This window comes from Cuculus canorus, chromosome 3, assembly GCF_017976375.1.
Source record: "Cuculus canorus isolate bCucCan1 chromosome 3, bCucCan1.pri, whole genome shotgun sequence".
Lineage (NCBI taxonomy): Eukaryota > Metazoa > Chordata > Aves > Cuculiformes > Cuculidae > Cuculus > Cuculus canorus.
This window is the reverse complement of record NC_071403.1, coordinates 46,885,790-46,910,233: the sequence shown is the minus strand read 5'-3', so window position 1 is coordinate 46,910,233 and position 24,444 is coordinate 46,885,790. Positions and strand designations below refer to the sequence as shown.

At 41.1% G+C, this 24,444-nt stretch overlaps 1 protein-coding gene across 4 annotated transcripts in view; it reads left to right on the top strand.

The window, feature by feature from the left end:
• HIVEP2 (HIVEP zinc finger 2) overlaps positions 1-24,444 on the top strand; it is a 138,768-nt gene that overhangs the window by 23,067 nt on the left and 91,257 nt on the right. For 2 of the 4 annotated variants that reach the window (XM_054064072.1, XM_054064071.1), the window contains exons 2-3: positions 10,154-10,212; positions 12,448-12,553. The gene's annotated coding sequence lies outside the window, so the exon portion shown is untranslated. The remainder of the gene's footprint in view (positions 1-10,153; positions 10,213-12,447; positions 12,554-24,444) is intronic. The other 2 variants (XM_009571095.2, XM_054064070.1) reach the window with 1 other exon arrangement.

The window sequence follows — 24,444 nt, the reverse complement described above, 5'->3', positions numbered from 1 at the left end:
TTCAGGAGAGTCACAGATAGAGTGAGTTTTACGCTGGTAACCTTTACCATGTCCAGTCTTTAGCAGCACACGTGTCTCACTAATGGATGTTTCTAAGAAAATATTAATCATCATTGCTACACACACAGAGCTTGTAGTCTCTCACAACTATACTTGGGAGTCTGAGAGTGGGTGATGCCAGGGGACTGTGGTGCCTCACTGCTCCCAGCTGCCCAGCTCAGGTTTGGAGCTCACGAGTAGAGGAGAAGGCAGAGCACCAGCAGCCTTGGCTTCTCTCTCCCACAGTTTTCGGGGTTTTTTTGGTTGTGTTTTTTTTTTTGTGTGTGTGTGTGGTTTTTTTTTTTTGTTGTTGTTTTTTTTTTCTTAAGTCTGTTTGCTACCTTAAGTCTTAAACAGGAAAAATTAAAGTAATTAAAGTAATTAAACTAATGCTCTTGATCCTGCTTGTCTTGTTTTCCTCTGTGTTGTCAGTGATGCCTTTGGTGTACTCAGGAGGACGTCCTGCCTGTTTGCAATCTTTTCTGCTTGGCTTGTCCTCTGCCCGGTACCTTAGTTGCTTGGATGCCTCCTACATGCAGTGAGGCCCATCTTTGCAAGTTTGGTGAGCGCATTACTTAGCAAGTAAATGCTATGGCAGGTGGAAAACATAGCATACAGACCTGGTGAAAAGAGAAGCCTGTGAATATCTACCAGATATATTTGGTGCTTGTTTAGCAAAACCCCCAGTGCAACTTCAGTTTCAGCAGGTTCTTAAGTCTTAGTGAAATCACTGGGTTCTACATATGCTCCTGAAGTTAAGTATGTGCTTATATACTTTGTGAATAGAAATGGCTTATTGAGCTGAAGCCAGCATGGGGAATTTTGGGACTCCTGCTGTTCTGCTTACAGTATTTTGCAGGAGAGTTTAAGGCTCTAGAATGACACCAACTGGATCCACAGAACAATCTGCTCCTGTTCCCATGAACTCCATATTATTTTCCTTCTCACATGCAAAGTTGTACTAAGAGATGCATTTAAAAACCCATCTGTTGTCCACATTACATCAATAGGAAGAAAAATTTCTTCTAAAATATTCTGGTTATGTGTTCCATCCTGCTGTCATCTGTCTTTCAACTACAAGCCATTTTTGTAGTTGCACTTACTTCTAGTTACTCAAATCTTTTACTCCCACCAACAGATGAAACTCCAAGTTGCCTAAACTGCAAAAGTTAAAGCAGGATGCTACAAACTGGTAGTGGATAGAAATGACTGCCTTCAAAATACAATGCTTTTGGTAGTATTAAATAAATAAATTGATAAATAGTTTTTTCTTATCAAACGTGGGAATAAGTAATAAATGACTTTAAAAGCTTTTTCTTCGTATTTTTCACCACATGGTTAGTGTATTTGCAGTATCATCAGTATTTGTCTCAATATATTTTGCAATACAAATACGTGATGTGTGTTACAAAACATAGCAATTTTTCTTTTTTTTAAAAAAAATAAAGCAAAATAAGATTATGATTCCTGTGCTGCTGATTATAATTCACCTGCTGCTGATCCCACTTTTGTGTGTTGCAGGGACAGCAGCACAAATATATTTCTTGGTAGATACACTGCTTTACCACAGGGCAGCAGTGAAGTTCACCTGTCTTGTTTATTTTAGTTTTGTTGCTACATTTTGGCTAAACAGCCAATTGTGACAGAACTAGAGACACCATTTCATATTCTTTCAGGTTTGCAAGGTTTTGTTTGCAACTGTAATGAGTACTCAGGAGTGTGTGCATGTGCATGCGTGTATTTACACCTGTTACAGCTTCCTGGCTTTGCTCCCACTGTTTTCAAGACAGTAGCTTCTCATGGAGAGCTTCAGGATTTTTCAAATACTTCACTGTATCCTCCCCAGGAAACGCTCCCTGGGAGACACTCAGGCAGTGGGATCTTTGTAGCCTCTTCCCAGTGAGACAGAGATCACGAACTGTCCGTGATCTCTGACAGTGATTGGATTGCCAAGCCATAGACATCTGTTTGTGAGAAACTGAGTGGTGATACCTGTATCTGTTCTTCATCAACCCCCTGTAAGGATTTGTGTGCAATATTAGAGCAGCGTCTGTGTTGGGAGGTGTCCAGTCTTGTTCAGTTGTTTCCCAGTATGAAAAACAAAAAAGCCTTCACCACATATGGTTAATTGTCTGTTAAATAGCTCATCTGACCAGGGCTTCTGTTTCCAATACCTAAACCACAGGGTGTTACCCTGGTCTCTCTTCAATGATTTAGCATTTCCAATGCTAAATGGTACCTCCCTTGAAACCATCCCCATGGACACTGAAGGTCCCTGGTGGGTGGGTGTTTGGCAGGAGCAGTTCCTTAACGGGTTGATATGTGGCCCAAAAAGATTCCGTTGTTGTCCATTCACAGATTCCTGGTCTTACAGAGCTCTCTCTGGGATTAGGTAATGGAAGTGAATCACACTGAGGAAAGTTCTGATATGGAAGGTTTCTCCTCATATAGAAAGATTCTGATGATGAGATTTGGGCTAGGGTTAATCTCCCAGAGAGTGAATGACAGATTTCAGACTTCGTTGAGGGAATAACTAGCTCCTGAATTTAAATGCTTGGGGCAACACTGGTTTCCTCTGTTTGTCAGGACAGTACATAAAAATAGTTCAGCATCAGACAAGCTGTTTGTAAGACCCCTGTTGCGATGCTTTTGGAATATGGGCAGAAGGTTTGGGGATAAAGCACTGCTGGAAGCAGCATATAAAAAAGACATAAGGCAGATCCGTAAAAGGAAGATAAAATTAATATAGCTGTGGAGTTCTAGTACAGTAGTATGTGGTCTAAAATATTTAACTGATACTTTCAAAGAAGCCTAGAGGTGTCATGGACCTTTCTGCTATCGAATTTCAGTCCTGAACATTTGTGGGTAGTGAACTGTAAAGCAGTGAGTGTTTTCACAACTCTTTCTGGGTGATATATATTTCTAGAAGATAAGCTGTATGTGGTGTTTATTGATTTGTCGCCCAAATGTAAAGGCTTGAAGTTTGGAAGTATGCACGATTTACTGTTTTTCAATGTATAATGAGTTCTGGGTCTAGGCGATGTAGGGAACAAACTCATGTCTGCAGCAGTAGATTTTTTTGGCAGTAGTATGAGAATCAAAGGAAACTGTTTGGGATTGCCCACTGTGGAGGGAGATGGAAGCAGACAGGGGCCATGGGGAGGACTGGGCAGCAGAGCTCAACTCCACAAATAGCTCTAGTAGGGATATTGGCTGGTTGCTGCTTCTGTACTTCTTGACTTCTGGCACCTACATTCAAATTTAGGTGAAGGATGGAAGAGTGGTGGTGACAGAAGGTCAGTGAAGCATCCCTATGAGGCAATGGTGTGTGTGTGTTTTTGCCAACCTTCCCACTCCCCTGTTTTTCTGCTCCTTCAGTACTACACCCACCAGATGCACTATAAAACACCTCCACTTTTTCAGTATGTAGCAGAAATCATGAACCCCAGCTTACTCTAAGTGCCAGGCTTCTGGATGCAGTCCTTGGCTGTGTTTTGGCTGCTGTATAAAAGGAGGTAAAGGACTGGCTCTTGAACCGGCAGTCAGGTCGTATGGCTAAGTCATATCCATGCTGCTGAGGCAGCCCTCCTGACAGTAGACTTTTCTAGTGAGGGGGTGCCTAGCGCGGTCCAAAACCACACAGAAGGCAAGCTAGCAAGCAGTGTGCTGCAGTGCTCCAAATTGTTTTCTTTCCCATTTTTATTTAGCCATATGGGTGCACCTGCAGTTGTGAACTTCAGCGTTTCAGCACTGTTTTGCATCTCTGTACATGTATTTTATCTGCAAATTCTGTTCTGTCTTATGAGTCAACATGGAAGGTTTTTCCCTGAATGTGGACACTGATAATCCTCTCTTGTCTATTTGAGCACAAGTTTGACTCTGAAGAAGCTTCTGGCAACCAAGTAGTTCTGAGATTGCCACCTCTTTGTTAAGTGTCTTTAGAGAAGTTATTAGGGGAAGACAGGTAGACACAGGTGTGGCATTACGCACAGTGTGTGATTGTAGGTAGTTTTTTTATGTAGGAAACAAGACTACAGAAGACATCATGGGTGGAAGGTGGAATTTATTCCTTTGAAAGTGCTTTCCAGATAGAAAGCTGTATGCAAGTGTTAAAATGTTGGAATTGTGTGATATAAGTGATTTTTTTGTTACGATTACTATTATTTTCCCTTGTGGTAACATCTGAAGGCTTCTATGAACATGTAGGCTTCCTTGTTTTGCATCTACAGATACCCTGAATTTACAATGTGAGGATCTGATAGATAAACGTAAGAGGAAAGAAATGTTATTGCAGGGATCAAAGACAGAGACAGATTGTGAGATGCCCTCCATGCTCAGATATGAAATCTGTGGCAGCTAAGAGCTCAGTTGGTTTCTCAAGTCCTGTGACTTTGTAGCACCATACATCTCTTAGCAGCACAGAGGTCAATCTTGCAGTACTGTGTGAGCCTTCAGTGCTGTGTTAAATCTTAGGTGAGCCTTTTTCCAGTGAAGCATTTGACATATTTAAAGTTTATTACATGTATCTTTGTATTGTGATTCAGACTTAAATTTGCTTTATTCTGAAGTGTAAAGGTCCCATCTGACATAAAACACATTGATTTGGGAGAAGATTTATGGTGTAATGTCAGATGCCTCTATTTAAAAAAATGTTGCTGCCTTGCAAAAGTGAGTTTCTTGTTTCTTTGTCTAGTAATGTATTCAGAGCACTTGAAAGGAAGTTTTGGAATAAGGAGATTTCTACCCTAGGGAGATAGTATCCTGTGCTTTCATTAGGTCATGTCAGGCCATTGTTTTGCTTTTCTTATCATAAGGATCTTGTGTCTTTATTCGTGATCAGCTGTGGACTTGAGTTTCCTGGAAGGGAGTGAAATAATTAAGAATTAATACTACAAAATCATATGTTCTCTGTTTGTAGCTACATTTGTTTAGTTAAAGGCAGTTCTCATCTGCAGTTATGTGTAGGTGGTATAGATACATACCAATAAGTAGTATCTTGCATCCGTGGTTCTTGTTATAGTTTAAAAAGACTCCAGTTATTCTCTGAAAATATGAGAAAACATAGACTGAGAGATTCAAGGTCACCCATCAAATGGCTAGTAAAACTCGGGTCTCTTGTTCCCTGCTGGTTTCCACCCATAATTTATAGCTGGTGTTCTCAGTGGCTTTTGTTTCTGCTGGTGGATTGCACAGGGGCAGGTCATGGGAAAGGGCGTATATAATTTATTGCTCCAGATGCAGCTGCTGGAAAGGATGGTTAGGTATGCTGGGTGGTTTATCAGAAGAAGTAGTCGTTAAAGTAAGGTGATAAATGTGATGTCAGAGAAGGGCTTGTGGTGTGTTGTGCTTGCTCTTAAAATTTGTGAACCACTACTCCAGGTCACACAGCCTAAATACGGTCCAGGTGAGAGGAGTCAGGGGAGGAAGAAGGGCACTGCCAGCCTTAAACTGAGAGCTTATATTGCTGTGCAGGTGTGTCATGTGATGGAGGAACACCTCCTTGATGACTTACTAATGGGATGGCCAAACCCCCTCTGTCTTGCCTGATAAATATGGCTTGGTTCTGGTGTGACAGAGCCGAGACATTAATACAAATGATGTGAGCAGTAGCTTCCCTGTCATGGCCTGGGATGCATGCACCTGCTTTGCAAATGAGCAGAACTTCTAGCACTGATAGCAAGATGCCTTTCCCCATTAAAAAAAATTATGGTTAAGTAGAAGGAGGCATGAGAAAGTGAGGCTTCTTAAGTCTCATAAGCATGAGACTCTTGCTTTGAAATGTGTTATTCCATTTCCTCCAAGTTTTCCTTGAGAAAACACTTAATTTGGATTTCCTATGCATTTTACCATCGATTCTTCAGTTGTCGCTATCTGCCTTGAAATTATGTGCATAGTTTCTGTCTACCTCATTTCTGTCAAACGCTGCCGCTCTGCTTCCAGGCTGCACTGTGACGTGTAGGTTGATGCCATGTACAGAAGAAGGAAGAAGTCTTGGTAGATGCGTGGGAGTAGAGTGGGGGTGCCAAGAGTGACCCCATAAAACAGACAGTAGGTGCACAGCAGCTGGCAGATCAGGCAGCCTACCAGGTTGGCACAGAAACTGCCTCCCGCACAGATGTTGTTTTTCCAAATAAGGACCAATGTGCCCTCATATAAACAAAAATAAATAAATTGCATCTAGGGTATTTTAGTCTTTTCAGGGGATGGCTCTGACTGGGAGAAGCTGGAGAAAAAAAATCTCCTGGCAGATGTTATACTGAGGCTGTCTTCTTGTAAGTGGCAGCATCAGAAAGAGATGAAGCTGTACAGCCATATGAATAAATGTGCAGAATCTGAAACTTGCATTCTGACTCATTTATCACATACCACGCTTTTATAGTGTGAGATGACATGTCCAGCACCTACTTTAAGCTCCCCTCAGCAGACGTCCTGTTACCGTCTGCCTCAGTGCATGGCCATAATCTCAACTTGAAAAGTAAGATGTTACCTTCCACTTACCCTTCTGGACACAGCTTGTCAGAGCATCTTGGTACTGCAAACTTATCCTGCTTAATGTCAGCTAATTACATTCATTTTTGAATATAGTACTAAGCCAATTTAATTCTTTCTTTCAGAGCCTGCAGAGATGGTTGTGACTCTCAGATGGGTTTCTGTCTCTGATTAGTGATCAAATCTCTGTGCTTTTTTAGACTGGCTCTTTGTCTGTCCTCTTCTGTGAGTCTCTCACCTGTACATGTGATGTTAGGGAATGGGGTGTTTATTCCCATGCGTTCATAGTCCCAGCATCTACCGCCACATTTGACAACATTCTCTGTTTGATGACGTTTGTTCTTTGAAATGAAAGTTTCATTAGTGCTGCTGGAATAGAAATAGAAGTTATTATGAAATGCTCTAGGTGTTAGATTTTTATTTCAGAGGTTGGTTTTCAAAAATGTTGATTTTGGAGGGATAGGTATTCGAGTGACCTTCTAATTTGAGCTCATGTACCAGCCTCCAGATGATTGTCTGCATCGCAGTCCAGGTGCAACAGCCTTGACAAGACAGTGATGTTTACCTTCTTGTCACTCCCAATATATTTTGTGATCATTAGCATTCATGGAAATGAGGGGCAGAACTTAAAAAAAAAAAGTCAAAAAAAGAAATAGGCCAAAGCAAGTCGTAGTGTGAAAAAGGACAATACACTTGATTAAGGAGTGCTAGTGGAGTGTATGATGCCAGAGACAGTCTGACAAGTATTTTTTTTATTTTAAATGCCCTCTGTGCAGGTTATCAAAGGAAGTCAAAGAAAAAATATCAGTTGTCTGGAGATTTTAATGCTTAATTTTTTGTACAGCTCTGGAATGTTCCTCATTCCTTTTGTGAAGCTTTTCCCAGGGACTGCCTCTGATCTGCTGTTTCTAAATCCCGTAACGCCGTCAGACGACAGATGGGTGTGCATCACTGTGCAACCTCCTGCTGTAGTTTACCCTGTTTGCAGCTGCATTTTCTTTCTCTCATTATCTTCCCGCTTCCCCTCCCACTTGTTGATGAGGCTTATTTCTGTACAGATGTTACAAGTGCAGAGCTGAATTGCCATTATCTGCAACGTAATTCCTGGTTATTGAGAAAGTACTGCTCTTGTTCTTTCCAGAGTATAGCTGGAGTGTATGGGGAGACATGGTTTGAGAAGAAGCTTGTATTGTTGTACACTGTGCTTGTTCTGCATGGAGAAAAGGGCTTCAGCCTGTATGGATGTTATTAGTCTGATGTATTTTAACAGATAGTTGATTCATCCATCCATTTTTTGTGTGGCATAGTAAAAGTATACAAGTGCTATTGTGTCTGTATTGTAGCTTCTGATGTCAGAGAGAACTAAATACCAGCTTTCTCAACGTTTATTGAAATAACACTGAAGTTTTGAAACAGAGAGAGAGAGAGGCCAGAGACTGTAATTATTTTTTAAAATTCCTTAAATTTCTTGAGAAGGGTTTTTCAAGTAATTAATTTTTTCTTTCATTTTAAAATATATTTTTCTGAAAAGTTATTAATGTATATGTCTTTTTGAAATTAGAAGCTATAGTTTTTTTAATTAATATATATAAAAATTTATATATATATGGAATTTTTTAGGCTTAATACTTAGATCTGACTTCAGTAAACAATTAAATACCTGTATCGCTTCAATCTAAGCATTTGATTTAGATACTTTGCCCATTTTGTAAATCCTTGTTCTTTTTTCAAATGAGAAAAAAATATTTGTTAAAAGTGGAGAAAGAATTGCCAAACCCCTGCTAAGTCCTAGAGCACTGCAGTGGTTTTATAAGCACTTTCTAAATACCTCCGTTTGTAAGGCCTCTTCAGCTCTGTTGGTGTGAGTATGCTGTGTGCATCAATATGAGTATTTATAATGCAAAAGATTGTGTATTTCCTTCTTCAGTGCTGTAGTTTGTTGCAAGAAAGGAGATTTTGAAGGGAGAGGGTATCTTATCTGTAGTTACGTTTGTATAAAGTTTTAGCATTGTCTTAAGACCAATAGACTCAGTTTTAAGAGGTGATGGCACAGATGTGCAAGTAACTTGGCAGCAAAATTTGTTTCAGTTTCCATTAATTTTTCTAATTGTGCCTAATGTTTGCATTTCCTTAAAACACAGCTTGTGAAAATGGAAATTTTAATTGATGGCACTAGAGATTACCACTGTCTAGCCATAGAAAAGAAGCAGTTTAGACAAAAACTGTGTGTACTTTTTTACAGTTCCCTCTTTCTGTAGACTATATTGATTTGTATGTTTAGTTCCCAATCTTTCTCCCACCAAGTTTTTAAGTCCCCAGTGTGTTCCTGTCAACACTACGTATTTCCGTTACTGCCAGAACCACCTCCCATATAATTTCCATTTTCAGATTTCACCTGGAAAGGCTTTCCCTTTGCTTAAAGATGCTGTTCCAGGACTTAGAATTTCTCAATGTATTTTCAAGACTTTGGTGTTTCATTCTCCCTGAAGTAAAGGCACTAGGAGGTCTCTGCCAGGAAGATCTCTGTGAAAGATCTTGAAAGTTGTGAGATTCATGAGTAGTTCAGTCAACTCTTAGGAGATGGTCCTTGGTCCCTCCTGCACTGCCAGAAGTTATTTGTTTTGAGCAATTTTTGCATTCTCGTACATGGTGTCCAAGATCCCTCCATCTCTTCTGTTAGCAGAGAGACAATAAGCAATGAAAATAGGGCGTGCCTCTGGCCTTGACAGTCTGGAACACAGCTTTGACCTAGTCAAAGAAGAGAATAAAGACTCAGTGAAAGAATCTGAGCGTAACAGATTCAAATGTGGAATTACAAACTCATTTTCTACAGGTCACTGAAGAGCAGTAAGCCAGGGTAGCTGATGACAGCTACCAACCTGAATTAGTTTTGAACTGCTTCACTAGAGATGAAAGACTGCGTTTCACTTGGTTCCATGTTTTGTGATAGATTTCAACTCAAGATGTAGTTACTTTGTGATCTTTCTTTTGCATTCATGTGGTGATTTAGGATTTTTGTTTTAGATTATTCATTTTCTAAGAGCACAGCTGACAGACAGCAACAAAAAAACCCAAATGAACAAACAAAACAAAACAAAAGAAAAATGTTTAAATAGATTATTTACCTGAAAAGTTCTGTTAGGCTTTTAAAAGGTAAATGAAGTAATGCAAGGTAAATGATTAGGTGCAATCGCTAGGGACAGATTGATTAAATGACTCCAAATAAATCTGCAAGCAGAAAAAGAATCAGTTACATGTTGTACTCTGTTAACCTGTTGAAAGCAGATGGCCATTTTTAGTGGCATCCTCTTTTGGCAAGGATGCTGCAAGTGGTTCTCTGGGAGGGAATATCGGTTTTAAGCCTTTGAGAAGTTGAGAAATAATTGCTTTCTTAGGTAAATCAGAGTTACTAGGAAGCAAAATTTAAGCAGTTCAATAGAATGGGTATATCTCACACTCAGTGAGGTGCTTGTTTTAGGGAAATTCCTTTATAACATCAAGCCTGGATGAGAACGGTTAGGGATGTATGTTCGTTAAAAATTCTAACCGTACTTTGTAAGTTAAAACTGTTTACCAAGATAATGACTTCTCATTCTCTTGTACCTATCTGTATCTGGGAATGCAGATACCTGGTCATCTTTTGGCATGTCTGAAAATGAGGGACTGGCAGAACTCCCTAGGCAGGTGAGTGGTTTTCACACATTCGTGATCTGAAGCCCGTTTGTTAGGTCGAAAGTGCTGCCAGTGTCGCAGTGTTTCAGCTGTACTGTGAGCGCCTGCAGCCAGGCAGTTTGGCTCACGTCAGGTCCCCAGCCTGCCCAGCGGTGCAGCCCTCCCAGTGTGTGTTTGCTTGATCCTCCATATGTCAGCCGACGTGTGCGTGCACTTACTGGTAGCCCCAAGCCAAATTCACGTACGTCAGACCTCCCCAAGTTTCCTGGTAAGCAGTCTGTTGCCTGAGGAGTCAGAGGTGGCTGTGAGTGAAAGGGAAGGAGCCAGAGCTGGGGTTACAGAGCAGAGGCGAATGAATGAGATGGTGCCTCAATCCCGGCATGCTCCCTCCAACCAGCGTATTTCAGCTGGGCAACGTAGGACGCCCGAAGTCCTGGCACAGAGCTAGAGGTGCTGCCTGTCTGCACAGAGGATAGGGCTCTTCTTGATGAAGGGGAGTGCAGCCAAGGTTGTGGTGATGCAGCATGGCAGAGTACTGTGCCTTCTGCCAGCCAGAGCTGCCTCTGGGTGACTGCTCCATCATCTCTGTCACTGCATCTGGATCCCATGCTGTGGCTCAGCACCTCACTCCATGTCTGGCATTTGAGTATGCGTGTACTGGAATATGTATGTTCACTACTCTGTGCTGATTCAGTTTGCCAACTTATATTTATACTGTTTTCAGAGCAGGCAAACATTAGATATTACATATTAGCGTCATACCAATGGGAAATGCACCCTTTACTTATATATATATATTTTTTTTTTTTTTTGACCATGGAATATAGTCTTCATGACTTAATCGTTATGTAGTTTTACATTTGTTATTGAAGAGTGAATACAGAGTATGGGAGATGCTGACTTGCTTAGGTGGCAGCAAATGAAGACATACACAGCGCTAGTGAACTGTGTAATCTTGTGGCTGGCCAATGAATGATAATAAAGGCAAAAGCCAAGCCACTTTGGAGGTATGAAGAGTCAAGGAAACCTTAGAGTAATTTAAAAAATGGCTAAAATCTGAAAATATAATTTCTTTAAAATTATTCATTGTTTACCAGATGTCCCTCCTGAAAACCTCTTGCCCTAGGATGAGATACAGTTTGTAGAACAGGAAGAAGATCAGTTTCTGTTTGAGGAGGCTTGGTTTAAGAAGTTACGACCCGGGCTTTACTTCTAATGTGACTTCTCATTGCTGTGGGTGTGTCTGTACATGCGTTTGTCTGGGTATATTTCCGGGTATCCTGCAAGTAATTTTATTCATATTTTTAAAATAAAAAACACAGTTAATTTACTTTTTGTGTCAATTACTGTGTTGTATAGCTGTATCCACATTGTCATGCATCACAGAATGAGTTAACAAGCAAGAGTTTCTTCATTATTGTTAAAAACACTTAGGGGGATACACAGTCCAAATGGGTTTTCATTATTTAATGCTGTAGTCTTATAGGTTTTCTGAATCTGTTTGTTTCAAACAATTGTGACTTTAGCACTAGTTTTTGTATGAAAAAACTTTTTTAGCTCTTCAGTTATGAAGTTTGTTTGCCACCATGTGTCTTGTCATTGGAGACAATACTGCTAATGCAAGCTCGTTTTCCATATCTGCGTTGGTTGTCTGCAATATATATCGAAATATTTAATAACAGACCTGCCTATCAAGCATTTGAAATGATCAAGTGATTATAAATAAGGTGATAGTAGTCACCGGTAGGAAAGCAATGCTTTCTTAAGAACCCTTGATCTGAAGAGAATTGTCACGATGGAGCTCACTCTCTAGCTTCTTCTAAACCAGCTATTTTCAATGTTTTTTTTTTGAAAGAAAACAACCCAGAAAAATAAAGGTAGAGCCAAACTGACAGTTCAGTGGTGAAAGGAGTTACGTTCTTGTCAAGGACCTGACAAATGGGAAATCTGAAATTCTGTATCTGTCTGCCAGAAAGTTACAGCTTCTGCATTAACAATAACTGGTTTTCACCGCTTTGATAGCATGCCTGAAATCTGGTCTGGAGAAGTGGGCCAAAATAGTTTGGCTGTAGCAGAAAACTTTTGCTTGCCATTGTGAGCAGTAAGGCGCATTCTGTAAGCCTCAGAAGTGTGCAGTCCTTGTTAATGTAGAGGAAGAATACATGAAAATACAAAGACATATTAGCAAAGCTTGATGTAAATGTCTGAATATGATGAACTTACTATCTGCATTTGTTATGTTTTCAGGTGGGACCCGCTTCTGATATGTGATCTACAGGGAGCTACTTTGAATCGTATGATGACAATGTTATCACTGCCACATCTGTGGGAACCAGTTATTCATAAGAATACGGTATGTGAATGTCTGTGTCTTACATTAACCATTGCGTGTTGAAACAACACAGAAACAATAACATGGAGGTGCTAAAAGTCATTGAAGTAAATGTTAAGCCACATGTACAATCAATTACACCAAGCCTCTCCAGCAGATGTTTATGTGCTAGGGCTGGTTTGTATGCAGAAAAGGGAACTACTTGAACTGTGCATGTGGTCTTGAAAATGTATTTATTTACAGATACTGGTAGCAGTATTCTACCAATATTTCCTTTGGATGAAGTTACACTGGCACAGTAGTAATAGGTATATCTACAGACTAGTATTCCCTTCCTCAAGCAGGAGAGCTTGGTGGCAGTAGCATGAAGGGTTCTGTACTGTAACTGTATTGCTGCACCTAAAGCAGTACTATTTCTGCATTTAGGAGAAGTCTTTAATTGCTTTTCTCCTTCATTCCATTTTCAATTTCTGGTCAATCTAAATTAATTTCACACACCAGTGAATCCTTAAAGAAGTGTAAATTAACTCCGTTTTTACCAAATTCAGCCAGATGATGGCAGTTATTCCCTTGATGTGTAGCTTTACATCATCCACTGTCTTTGACCAAGATTTCAATAGGAATTAAATCCATATATTGAGCCTTTTTCCTCACCCTGTATAAGGATTCAGAGACTAAAGCCCACATCCAGTGAAGGGAGGCTATTTAATTTATGGCCTACAAGGCCGAAAATGTAAGGTCATCAATAGCTGGCCTGTTTTTCTTTTCTACTGTTTTGGCTTGAAATTGTTAACACACATTCAGGACCGGTAAAATCATGAGCAAACTGATTTTATGAGAGTGGTTACATCATTGTTTTATGTTGTAAAGCAGTTCCTAGCACACCACATAACTGCTAGCACGGAGCATCTTCATCTAATTTATGGCCTCAATGCAACTCCTGCTGAAGCTGGTGGAAAAACGTTTCTTTGTGCTGCTGGGAGTTGAATTGCACTGCACATAACATCTAAGACTTTTGTTTAAGTAACGTTCTATGCTTGGAATTTTTTTTACTGATTAGCCAGTTTTTAGTGATTAGGTGTTAAAGATAGCAGCATAAAACAAAATTACGGGGAAATGGATTGCCAAAGTTACCTAAAAGAGGACTCGATTATTGAAAATGCTTGTCTAGCTTCAAAAGGTACAAAGTGAAGAGCAGAGATGACTGTTTTCTCCAAAAGTGTATGTCTCGGTTTAATGCAGTGTATTTTTATATATAATTTTGAAGACAATGTTTGTCAGAAACGTAGATCATTTGCTGCTACATCAATGGTGCGAAAGAGGTTAAGCAAGACTTGTAAGTCTTATAGGAAGCGGGGAGAGAAAGGTCATGCTTCATTGATCAGTTCAGAGTGTTTTGGGAGGGCATTTCACAACTTGGGTGACTTGTGTGCTGAATGGTGAAGAGGTTTCCAAATCTGGCCGGACTCTGGGTCAGTTTGAAGAGAAGCTCCTGGAGGTGACATCTCCCACTGAATGGAGAGAGTGTTTGATCCTGCTTAAGCTGCCAGGGCTTCTAGCATGCCTGTGTAGCCACCGTCAGTAGTCTCTGCTGGTTGAATACCATTAACCCAACCTTTTGCAGACTTTTTCTATGCATTTGTTCAGATGTCTCTTCTATCATCCACATCTAAGCACTTTTTCAGGATGGATGTAAGAGTAATAATCTCCATTGCTCCTGTTTCTTCTGAGCTGATCAATTTGAAAATGTTTAGAATTGTTTGTTGATACATATTTTTGTAAATAAGTAATTTTGGTGTGTGTGTGAACATTGATAATGGAAAGCTGGTTTGAAGAAGATGAGTTTTGCGTTCTGCTGGGCAGAGGTCTGGAAAGGACTCAGAAGACCAGCTGGTCTGCTTTCCTGCCATCACAGATCTCTCATAATGAAAAGCGTGGATGCATCTTGGTTGACATTTTCACTCTTTTTTTCTGGTGGAATGTGGCTTTTCGGTGGTGAAGGGGACCTCTCAGAGCTGAGGGCAGGTGACAGGGAGAGGAGGTTGTTGGAGTGGTGACTGCTTGCAGATCTCTGTGTTCCATGGGCACAAAGGACAAGCAGCCATCTCTCTGCCATCCTTTTAATGAGCTTTAAAGCAACTGATGTTGTGTCTCACACCTTGTGAGGCTTCTTCTGATACATGGTAATAACCTTGTGTGTTTGCCATCTACCCAAATCAAAATGAAATTTCCTTTGACCAGTGACTGCAGGAGTCAGAAGGAAGTGAAGGTTTTTGTGTTAGTTTTTTTCCTTTTGGGTGTTATTTTGGTTTTCTTCTTTTGCCAGTTCTCATATAGCATTGCAAACATTTCAGGAAACTAATCTAAAGGAGCACAGCTCATAAAATATCAGCCTGCCATAGGATGAGGCTCTGCTTATTACAGGAAAGCTTCTGAGACAATCACAGCCGAAAAGATTACACACTTCCACAGGAAATTAAATTTGATGTAATATAGCGAAAGAATAGCAAAATGGAAAGGGCATATATAATATATTTGTGATTGTTAAGTGGTAGAAAAATGAAAACTTGAGATCCAATAAAGTACATGTAATTTAGACATAGATACAAAATTCCCAACAGTTTTTTTAAAAATTTGGCTCTCCATTTTCCTGTGCCTTGTCTCGGTGTCATTGGCTCGATGTGGAATATCATTACCGTCTTCTAAAATTATGCCAACTTTTGAGCATGTTAGATTATAAGGTTATATAAGGTGTTTAAAACAAGTTTCAGAGCAGTGCTATGGAGTCCGGTTAGGTTGCATTCTTCAGCAGAAAGTGAGTTCATAACACCAGACTGGAAATGAGAGGCAAGAGCTTCCTTCTCTTTGCTTCGTCTCGCTCCCATCTGGATGTGCGGTGCTGACACAGGGGAAAGCTTTCCTTCCCTGTCTGCCCATGCTGTCGCTGAGGCGCAGTGTGGTGCTTCATGATGGGTGGAAGGCTCTGAGCAGAGGTTGGCATCACAGGTGTGATCAGACTGTAGACCTGCAGGGGACCGTTAAGGTTACACACATACTGAAGAGATCTGTTGGTACTGAGGTCCTTGCTGCTCGTCCAAGACACAGTCTCCTCTTCATCTTCTCCTTGGAGTCACTGTAGGCACCATGGTGAGTTGGGCTCTCTCCTGGCTATGTACTTCATGGAAACGTGGATTTTCTTTCAAAGGAGAAACTAATGACTTTCCATATTTTAATACCTTTTCCTATAAGATCTGGTTACCTGCAGCTGGAAAGAGTAGGCAGGACTCTGGGAGATTTAACTTTACTAACCATCATAAATCCTTTCCCTTTTGACTCTAATCAGTCCCTGGAGTCCTTTTAATGCTCTTGATGTTACACTGGCCTTTCATCAGAGCACAATATACATTTTCCTGTAGCAAGAGCGTTATGTAAACCCAAGGTAATGGACGTAGTGGTGGGGTACCTTTGACAGTCAGATGCTCACTGCTGGTGAAAGGAGAGGGAGCGTATTCTGCCAGCACGGCTGTTCCCTTGGTGGAGGGAAGGAGAGAGGAACTGATGGCACAGGCACTTGCAGAGTCTATTGTGCTCCCGCACTTAGGAGCAAGGGACCAGCTGCTTTGCTCTGTCACAGACTGACAAAGAGACAGTGGCCTCCAGGCAAATTCAGGGATGGTGGAGCTTGGAGCAAAACCTGCCTGAGAAAGCCCCTCTGCGAGCAGTTCTCAGCCCACATTCCCGAGGCAGTGAGCTGAAGGAGCTTGCCATCAGTGGGCCAGCAGCTGACCCAGCCACTGGGAGCTGCTGGCCAAGAAGAGGTCGCTTGTGGCACAGGGATCGGGCAGACCCGCTCGGACAGAGGCACTGGGTGAATGGGTCTTTTCTGTGCTGGGGACAGAAGTGTGAAGGAAGGAGTGTTACCCGGCGGTCTAGGGGCAGGCACCTAAGCAACAAACGCCTTCTTCATAAAATAACTGCCTGGGTTATTGCCTCAGAAAAGCACAAGTTATTGCCTCCAGCCCGCACACAAAATCCTCTGGAAAGCGAGAGGGGAATTCCCCGGTTGGTAGTCTATCTGTATGTCTGCTGTCCAGGAATTGATGGGATGGAGAAGGCATCCCAAGAATCTACCCACATGGTCAGGGAAGCTAAATTCCCTCTTGTTTTTTCCATATATACACAAGTCAGCAAGTTTCTTCAGCAAATGCTTTAATTTTACCCTTAATACTGTACAAATATTTAACTTTGGACAAAAAACCCTCAAGCTGGCTTCAGGCCATGGACTAGCTTCCAGCTGTTTCTGCAGGTAGAGATTCAATGTTTACATAGACAAATGATTATTTATTTATTTATTTATTTATTTATTTATTTATTATGGTTGTTCCTTTTTATAATAAACTTGGATATTTCTGTATCCTGTTTTTGCTTTGAATGTAAAATCTCTGTATTTGCAATGTGTGTAGAGCCATTTTCAGAAGCTTTAGTGAAAAGCTCAGATCTGCTGAAGATAATCACTGTAGGCTGAATCTTTAGATGACACAGACTTGTACTGATTTTTTCTCTAGGTGCCCAAAGCTGTGCTCACCATTGAAAGCCCACCAGCCTAGCTTATGAAAAAAAAGGTGTGGAAACCTGTGGTGCCTGCTGCAGTTGTACACTGTTGTTTGGTTGTCCAGACAAATGGATGCAAAAGAATATTCAGAAGGAGTGTAAGGAGCATTAGCAATAAATATGTTAACTAGGTTTCAAAGAGCTGCTTAAATGCTGCCTTGATATATAATACTTTGCTATATCCACACATATTTCCTATACGTATATGTATGCTGTCTCCAGTCCTTGCCTCAGCTGCTGCGTGCCTGCAAACAACCTCTTATTCAAGAGGGAAAGTCCGTAGTCTTGTGGACCTTCTATAATGTGCTCAGTGTATGAGCTATTGACTTCATGAAGATGAGAATAGCTATGTCAAATGTATTTAATTTGCATGTTGCACGATAGAAAAAGAAAACTGTGTGTGAAGATGAGCAGACAAGAAAGACGCTGAATGCCTTAAAATACTAAGGGAGTTAATGCTATGCAGTGATTTTGCTTCTGTTACAGGAAGTGTAAGAACAGTATGCTTCCTGGCATACACCACCATCTAAACTGCAAAGGTTCCAGTTCCATGGCAACACGAAGAGCCTGATTGTACTTAAGGTGTATGTACTAATGCATTCAGAGTGAGGGGTTTGGAGCAAGCTGCGGGAAAATAAAACATGCAGAATGTTTAACATTTATTTACTTATCTATAAAGTAAATCCTTTGTTCTTTGAAAATCATAACTGACGTGAATCCCCCCCTCCCGCGCCAGGTTCTCTCTGATTTGTGTTTAAATGTGTTTTTCTCAGGCAAAAAGCAAATAAGAGGTTGTTCTGTTGTTGGTTTGGTTTTTTTCTCTTTCCTTTTCTTTTTTTTTTTTCTTTTTCTTTAATAAGACTATAAGTGCAACAACACTTGAATGTTGCAAGAAAATGCTATTAATTCCTGAGACTGTTGTATATCCCTGGAGAGGAGGACTTGGGGAGGGAGGATATTTTTTCCAAGATGTACCACTTTGCAGAGAAGAGTGAAGCAGAGTTAGGGTTTTTTTTAATTATTATTTTCCTTGATCTTTTTTATCTGCCCTCTTTCTGTCTTTCTGTACATCCACCTCCAGTTTCCCCCGCCTCCCCTGGCTGAGGAACAGGAAACAAGACTGAGCTCTGTTTCCTCACATCCAAAGAAATATAAAAGTATGAGGAAACGGCATATTTTGCTTTGCCAAATGACTTGGATTTCCAGACCCACACTAGGAAGGCACCTGCTCCCAGACAGGGTCAGGAGTCACCCTCCAGAGCAACTGGGCAATCGGCCAGGGAATAACCAAGAGCTGATCATTATGTGAATTTTGTTTGATCTGCTTGGGTGGCTGCATGAATGCAGGGTGAGGGATTGGGACAAGTGTATTTTGCTGAGGACAAAGATCTACCTAAGGCTGGTCCTGCCAGCTGTGCTGACGGTCTGTGGGTGGAGGAATTGCAGACTTCCAGGGTCTGAAGACCAATTGGATAGTGAGGGCACCTCCAGATGTTGGTATTTCTGAGTCTAACAGCAGTGCTAATCTGGCATGGTAAAGCTAACGGAAACTGGCAAGTTAAACTGGATTTTCAGCTGCTTTGCATTGCTAAAGCAGGCAAAGCAGCCAGAACGTATCAGTGGATCTGGCCTATAGAGTTCAGCGAGGTTCCTCTGTGTAAGTGGGCGGAGAATATAGCTCTACAGTTGGAAGGTGCTCAACCACTCTCCCCTTTTTTCTGTGCTAGAAGCAATAAAATTAGTCTCTCTCTCTTATCTGTGTCCTTTTTTTAAAAAACAAAAACAACCAAGGCTTGCTTTCATTGAAGTAGAAAAACCTGTCTTTTCTGTTTGGGGGAAGCGTGTCCATGTTCAGGAGACCAGTGCAACATGGGTAAATCTTAACTAAGGGAATAAGTAGAATCAAACTGATTAAATGACCCCATCTTGGCATTCTCCAAAGGGGTGCATTTCACTCTCGGGGCTGCAGAAATGCAAAGTAAGGTGCTGTCATTTTTAAACAGCAGCACTGGCAGCCTGAGCCCCTTGCTAGTCTGTGTTTGACACTGTCACAAAGTTGTTGTGGTTTCTAGTTTCTGCTGAGCCCCCCAAAACAGCAAATCAGATATAGCTCATTAAATACGAGCATATGCTCCCCAAATTATGTGACACCTTCCTTTTCCCAACTTTTGACAAAGGAACTGCACATGCCATCCTGAATGGATAGGAGGAATTACTCCAGCCAACAGTACAGTAAGGGAGGTGAAGGATTCCTTTGTAGGTATCCTGACCTGACATAACCCTCCAAACAGGCCAGCTGTTGTTTGCAAGCACCTTCCCGGTGGAGCACCTCATTCAGCTTGGCAGGAAGGATGGAGAGAAAGCACCAAGAAGAACATCAAAGAAGTAAGGAAAGGAGGAGAGAAATCGCAAACAGGAAGATTGAGGAAACCAAGCAAAGGCAGAATGGTGAGCAGTGAAACAACAGGGAGCTGGAAAGAGCACAACACAGGAAAGAGATGATACTCTCGTGCCTATGAGGGAAAAGCTGGTTTTCAGATGTTATGTAGACCAAAGAAAAGAAAAAAAAACAAAGAGCAATAAAGTTAAAATATCTGAAGTGGATGAGGCTATCAGAGTGGTGGTTTGATGAGGGAAGAGAATTCAGATTGGCAAAACCAGAAAAAATACAGAAAACATACGTGTTAATTTTATACACCCATCCAACCAATTCTTTAAAAAGTAGCTGGCAAGTTTGTAGCATCAAGACCTTGTGACAAAGAGGTTTTGGAGGCTGGTGAGGAGCGGTGGGGCCATATCAGGAGGCTGCTGCAGGCACCGTAGTTGGTAGTTTGAGGCAGGTTTCTTCTGTGCACCTTGTCGGGAAGCCTAAAGCCAGTATGAATATTCCTGAGGGAAAAATTGCCCATCCTGCATTTGAAGTCTGATGGTCAGAAAAATGTGTCCGGTTATCTCTGAAGGTATCTGAGGAAGAGCTGTTGCCGTGTAGGCAGGGATAAGGGCTCTTGCTAGATTCCTGTTCTTCCACTTGTTCAGGCTGCTACCAGAAATAAACAACTGAATGGAAATTTTGGGTCTGGCTGTGAAAAGAAGCTTTTGAATGAATTCTACATCAAATACCGACTGCCTGCTTTCCTCCTCCTCTCCACCTACCTTGTTCCTAAACATTAACATTTCATGTCACTTGAACTAAGTTCGGTGTCAGACTTGCCAGATCCTGCTGAAAAATACACCCCTTTTTTTTTGTAGGAAGCTGAAGAAGATGAGAGGCTTGTGGTGGGTGTTTTTTTTTTCTCAATCTCTGCTCTGCTGGGAGAAGCAGCTAAGGCTGTATGAGGTCTCCTTCCCACTCTCCTAAACTTTGCTCCTAAAAATGCTTCTCCCTCAGCAGATTTGCTGCTTCTCTGAAAGAGATATGGCATGGCCCACTTAATGCCATCATTTGCCTGGGGATGTTTTCTCAGATTGCAGTGACTTTCATCATGATGGGATGCTGAAGAAGTCTGCTGTGGAGTTAGTCATGGGCGCTGCTAACTGTGCCATTTGAAAATTGTTACTTAAGCATGAAAGAAAAGAAAAAGATCAGGAGTTATGAGGCTTAAATCCTGCCCGAAGCCCCAAACCTCCAAATAATTTGTTCCATTTCTGCTTCCTGTTTTCTCAACACTTGGGCTGTGCAACCCTGCTCGCTGCCAAGGTGGCCATGTAACAGCCAAAAGCTGAGTTTGGGGCATTAGTGTGGCTTTCCTTCCTCCTCAGAGCCAATCACCAATTTTCTCGAGACTAATTATTGAAATTTGGTGAAATTTGTTGTCTAGGAGAGACGATATGAATGTCCGCAGAGATACGCGTTTGGATAGTGGATTTGTTTTACAGAGAGGAATGGTTCTCACTGTGCAGTCATGTCTGAAATACTCTGCAGTATGTGGTAGTTCTGTGATAGAGGTGAATACTTTTATGGTAAAAGCATGGGGATCTGAGCTTACCTGGAGACCTTAATAATTTTTCCAGCTGTAGAGAAAGGAAATGGTGAAGAGACACAAGAAGGAGGTGTTGTTGAAAACAGACCTTTTGACAGTGAGGACAGTCTTACCATCTTGGGTGGAGTAAGTAGGGATGTTGCTGTATTGCATCATTGTTAAGCAGAGAGTGCTGATATTTGTTTACTTTGATCACTGCTGGAAAATAGAAGCTAAAAATGCAATGTGGCTTTGGGGTGGTGTAATACAATGTTGAATTGCCTGAAAACAAAGCCAGTTTCAAGTGGAAATACAATGGCAGGTGTTTGTGAAACCGCAAATCTCACGACCAGTAGCTGAATTTACTTCTCACATGTTAAAGGAAAATCACCCTTTCCACATGCGATCAGGGCAAGCATTTCTGCACAGCAGGAGGAGTGTTTTCCCCTTCCCTCACCTGGTGTCCAGTCCAGCAATTAGGAATCACATTTAACCCTCGGTGTTTGTTTCAAGCCCTGGGAGTCTTTAATTCTTCTCCAGCAGCAAAGCCATTATTTTTGATAGACACACTAGTTGTTTGTTAATTTGTTTATAATCATTTTTCCAAGGTTGCTTTGATGTGGGAGGAACTGAATTCTTTGGGTGCAAATGCTCACTGCTGACTCTCTTCTTAGTCATTAAGAGATGTTTTTCAGATTAAGGCGCCTTTACTTTTAAGGGAAAATGTCAAGCATCAAGGAGATTTTCTAATGGTTGCCTAGACAGAAATCATTCACTCAGTTGCAGCATGTGAGGGCAGCAACAGCCAAGGCCAGACTAAGCCTTCTCCGGCCCCTCTGGGAGAGGCTAAACAGCCTCCCATCCACTCTGGCTGCTTGGTTGCTGCAGCCACCGGTGTGCACCAGCCCCGTGGAGCTGAGGCCCCACAGATGCTGGTTCCAGCTACTGACCTACATCCCTGACAATATGCCTCCACACTAGAAGATGTCACTGTTCTTTTACAAGAAGAACGTGTCTTTTTTTTTTTTTCAATTCCTTTGCCATCTTTTTTTTTTTTTTTTTTTTTTTTGTATTTTCTCTTTTAAGGCTGCCTGCCTCTGCAGTTCTTGCCTTTGTATAGTTTATTTTTGGAAACTAGGGAACCGGGAGGAGGGATGAAATTTAGGCGAGTTAACTACAGTAGAAGTGGAAAGCTCTTTCCCTTGGTGTACTTTCTTCCCTCTCCTTTCTTCTCATGACCTTTTTGATCCGACCCCCATTGCATTGCTCATTCCAGGGCAAGCTATAGCCGGCACTCTTTGTGCCTGGTGAGTGACTTTTTCCCGCATGGAAGTGTGCTGGTTCACAAGCTGTGCTCGCTGCTTCCTCCCTACAGTGGCCATCAGTACTCTTCTGCTTTTCTGGGTCAGCCAGTTGGCCAAAAAGTGGTAGTTTGAGAAGAGTTTTGAGAGCTGTGCAATAATGGTAGCATGTGGGAGGGTTATCTGCCTTAGGGTAAATTGTACACAGAGAAGAAAGTGTTTCCTTCATTATTTCCTCAGTGGGGCAGCCCCATCACAGTGGATGGATTTTCTTTAAATGTTGTTGTGTTTTTGCATCAGAAGTCTTGCATGCTGATTGCCAAACTTTGCAAGAAAATGAACCCTTTTTTTTTTAATTGAAAACTGCGAAACAGTGGCTGAAACCTGACCTGGTGGGAGACTAGGAGCTCACTTTTTGGCTCTGGGGCATGGGGCAGTTAGTGGTGAGCCCAGACCCCTAAAGAGTCTGAGCAATTCTGCATGGGGGTGAATATGAAAATGTAAGGAGAAATTTTCTATGAAGGAGCACGCAAAAACTTTCTTTTTTCTGTGTAGATTTTCTAAAATCACCAGTGCATGGAAAGACATTGACCATATAGTAGGTCAGGCTGCCCTTTTGATAACTGAGACAGTATTCAGATAATTGAGATGCCTGTGATAGCCTATGAAAATTTGCTGATGTTTACACTGCTGTCAAGTATTGAAGTCACGCCATAATATTTATTGTGGGATCTTGCAATGGATTTGAAAATAGATCTCTATCACAGCACAAAGTGGGAATTTTCCTCATTTTTTTTCTGCAGTTATGAAAACGCTTAAGTAGCAGTGTAGTGCATTAAATGTTAAACATTAAAAGCTGGTTTTGTGTGTACTGATAAGAGAAGACTGCTAGAGGAGGAAGTTACTTGAGTTTGGTTGGTAAAGCTGTTAGAAGTATGGTGGAAATCAAAGTCGGGGATTGTTGTAGACTCAAAGCAGTAATGTGCCATCTTTGAAGGATGTGTTTGGGTCAGCGACATAACTAGAAGTGATAATGAGGATATTAACTGTATATAAGAAAAAAAAAGCACAGTCAAGGCAGGTGATTCTGTACAATTGATGCAAAAAGTCACGCAAATGCAGAGAGAATAAAATCAACAGAATGTGAAGTACCGTCTTAAAATATGTAGAAATGGAGAGGGTTTTACTACTGTGCTATGACAGAGATCACTTAAACTGTGCAGAAGGGTTATGTAAAGTGTTTGATATAGGGAATTCATCATTTTCCTTAGATTCTAGGAAGGAGTGCTAGCACACCACTGGCAGTGATTTTTCACCCAGCCCAAGTGCTTGTGGCTGGCACTTAATGAAATCTTCCAGGGTAAATTATTTATTTAGTTAAGGGTAGCCACAGTTGCACTGAGAGACTGGCAGCACAGCAGCAGGAAGTCTGTTAGAGATTAAGTCTAAGTTTTTACAAGTAAACTGCTTATGTATACTATAAATAATTAAAATAGTAAATAAGTGTATGTTGGCATTTTTATTTAAACTTATTAACAACAGTTCATGATATTGAATGCGATGTATGAATTGTTATGCAGTGTAATACTCTAATTTCTTGACTAACTAGACCAGGGGCTTGTGCAGCAAGCTAAAATATCAGATTGCTGCTAGTTGAATTTTTAAGTTTTCTTAAGAAAAGGACATGTCAGTAAGAGTAGAGTCAAATCTATGAGTACATAAGCAGGACCAACCAAAAACCTTCCATTTCGGTAGGCGTTTCCATAAGACCAAAGAGAGAAACTCCGCTCTTCTTGTGCCAAATAGGCAGGGTAATACTTGCTTCTTAGTTTAACATATTCCAGAGATAACAGTTAGAACTGGTGGTTTGAGAGTGGGAGAGAGGAATTTGACTATAACTAACAAGATAAACTGCCATTTGAGGAGAAATCCCTGAAGAGCCTCCACCAGATTTCATGTTGTTATCTATGTTGTTTTTTTTTAAAAAAAAGAAAAGGTGAAACAGTATGGTAATTGTGCTTTTATCAATAAATATGATTTT